The 2,861-nt window shown below is 35.3% G+C and overlaps 1 long non-coding RNA gene across 3 annotated transcripts; it reads right to left on the reverse strand.

Annotated features, from left to right (window-relative positions):
* Positions 1 to 494: 494 nt before the first annotated feature.
* LOC145100487 (uncharacterized) lies at positions 495 to 2,498 on the reverse strand. 3 transcript variants are annotated; one of them, XR_013705073.1, is made up of 4 exons: positions 1,414 to 2,498; positions 1,179 to 1,330; positions 905 to 1,107; positions 495 to 647 (listed from the first exon to the last, which is right to left on the reverse strand). It is a non-coding gene; the product is annotated as an uncharacterized LOC145100487 (long non-coding RNA). The 3 variants fall into 3 exon arrangements; XR_013705074.1 differs by lacking the exon at positions 495 to 647 and having other exon boundaries at positions 654 to 1,107; positions 1,414 to 1,675; positions 2,235 to 2,498; XR_013705072.1 differs by lacking the exon at positions 495 to 647 and having other exon boundaries at positions 654 to 1,107.
* Between the last annotated feature and the right edge of the window lie 363 nt (positions 2,499 to 2,861).

Consider the following 2,861-nt stretch of genomic DNA (forward strand, 5'->3'; position numbering starts at 1 on the left):
AACCTTCCCAAGTGGCCTCATACATGGGTAAATCCTTCAAACGAATTAAAACCTCATGCCCCATTGCCCCATTACGAATTCACTACAAGAAATGGGACCTATAGGGACAAAAAATGTCGTCTCTATAGGTTAGGAAGTCGTCCCTATAGGTTGCTGTGACGACAAGTCGTCCCTATAGCCTTTGTCGCTATAGCCCTGTCGCAACAGATCGTTTTTGGCGTCGCAATAAATATTGTCACCATAGATACCTTTTAGAGACGAGATATCGTTGTTGTTGGTCCTTGGTTGTCGTCTCCATTGCAGGATCTACAGGGACGACATGTCGTCCCCATATCTAGATCTATAGCAACAAAATGTCGTCTCCATAGATATTGTACAGAATTTACATTCTGCTGCTATTTTTTGTTTATTTTCCAGTTTTCTCAAACATAAAAGAGCAAAAACAGTATATTTAACTAAAAAAACGTAAAATATCATAAAATAATATCAAAACATTTGAATATCTTTTACAATTGTTTAGCAAAACATACAACATAATTTGAAATTGTTTAAAAGTTACATACAATTTGATAAGTGCACTAGTCTCTTAAAGTATCCAAAGGGTGTGGTGTGTTCAAGAAAACTAAATTGCATCACCACATTCACACCTGAAACATACAAAGCATAATAAACTATTTCTATCAAATTATACTTTCCAATGACCATGAAATGCAAACCAAGTACACATGTATAGAAAAATGATTTATGAAACTGAAAATCCAAGTTTCAAACAACAAATAGGCGACATGATATATAGAAACATGATTCATTTAGTTTGGTAGTTTACCTTGATGAACCTGTTAAGTACATACATGCTCTTTTATTATGTTTGTTGTCCACATACAATGAGTTATCTACAATTTACCTCTTTTATTAGAGTATCAGTATAAAGTTAACTGAATATTGTCTAGGCCTTTCTTTCCATTGCTATTCTGTGATGGTCTACTCATTGCATTATCCTCTAGTGATATTTGCATCAAGTATTAATTATCTCTGGAAGATTAACCCACTCCCATGTCTCATTTGTTGTACTAATGTCATATTATCATAAACTAGTGCATGTCGACCCTGAAAGCCATATCAAGATTGTTTTTTTAGCATAAAATTTGGAGGTGGAGCTGCAAGCAAGATCAAATTACCTCAACGGTTTTGTAATCTGTTATAGCAGCTTCATAAAAATTGTTCCAATCAATGGGGAGAATGATGATGTTTCAGTAGACTCATTTACAAGTGGCCCAGAAGTCACACGATTACCAAGTTGCCCCCTCCCACTTGGCCCTGATGGAGGGTACTGCATTTTAAGGGAAGATCCTCATGTGAAAATTTTGTTGGCAAAAGAAAGGAACAGATGAAAAAAAGAATCTGAGTCCATACCTTCATGTGAAAAGCAACAGTTTGTTCCACAAATTCTATCAAATCATCTACTAATGCCTCCTCATTTTGAATTGCACAAAAAAGTCGAAATCAAGATTAGTGAAACAATTACACTTTGGAGTGGCATCCTTATCAACTCATATGAGAAGTATGCTATTTAATAATGCTATCTAATGATCAAAACATAAAAAAATATGAAGATAATGGTAAATTATACCACTCTTTTTGCATACTCTTGCAAGCAATTTCCCCAGTTAAATTCCTACAAAGATGAAAGCAGGGTCGTTGCACATCTGTTTTCATGCTTATGGATGTACCTTTTGGTACATGAACACCCTAGCCCTACCTCCCCGCAGACAAAATAAAAAGCATCCAAAATTTTTCTATAAGCAAACACGAACATAATGCTCAATTAAAAATTTCTTGTGCTAAATTCATCCGGCTTAACTTTCTCTTCTAGTGAAGATGTAACTTATCATAAGTTCTACATACAATAAATCCACATGAATTCAGCTCAATTTGTTTAGATCACAGAGTCATTGGGATTTGTAAAACAAATATGAGATTTAACTATAATATTTCACATACAACCTACGTGGATTTTTGGTATGGTCTCAGATAATCTTCAGAAATAAGCCATTTGAAAATACAATAACCTTGCTTCCGCCAAAGAAAACGTACAAATCAATATTGAAAACAAATATGTATTGAATTTGAGTTTGTTCGTTATCATCATTGTTTACCTATATCCCAATTCTAGTTTCAAACACAAAATTGCTAACATACACCTCAATTACAGTTTCAAACAGAGACTTACTAACCTGGTAGCTGGATTAGGGCTTGTATTTGATAGAATTCGTAACCGGATGTGAAAAGGAAGCCGGTATTCAGAATCGGTTAAAACTAATAGTAGTTATTGATCCCGATGGTGGTGTTTGAAAATTAGCATGAGAATCTACAGAGATAGGACGAAGGTGAGGAAGTTGCCAGAGGAGAAGATAATGGTTGAAATTAGGGAGGGGGAGAATCTCCGATCTAGAGTGAGAGACAGAGAGATATACTGATAATTGAGTGTGTGTGTGTGTGTGTGTGTGTGTGAATGAAACAAAGGAGATTGTTTGCTGATTTAAGGCTTAGAAAAGTACGGGGACGACAAGTCGTCCCTATACCCTTCCCTAAAACGCGCCTTTTTTACCCACTTTACATGTTGAGACCACTATAGTAGCAAACGGCAAAAGAAAATTCTAAACTCTATGGAGACGACATGTCTTCTCTTTAGGGTGTCTATAATGACGACATTTGTCGTCGCTATAGATCTGGTGTCTATAGATCCTTATTCTTGTAGTGATTCCCTCCACCTGATCACGGCTTAGTGAATAAAAACTACTAAAACATAATCAGATAAATCATATAAATCACATTATAACTTATTTCCCACTTATGTAACA

The sequence above is a fragment of the Lactuca serriola genome, chromosome 4, assembly GCF_051521515.1.
Source record: "Lactuca serriola cultivar US96UC23 chromosome 4, Lser_US96UC23_V15, whole genome shotgun sequence".
Taxonomy (NCBI): Eukaryota; Viridiplantae; Streptophyta; class Magnoliopsida; order Asterales; family Asteraceae; genus Lactuca; species Lactuca serriola.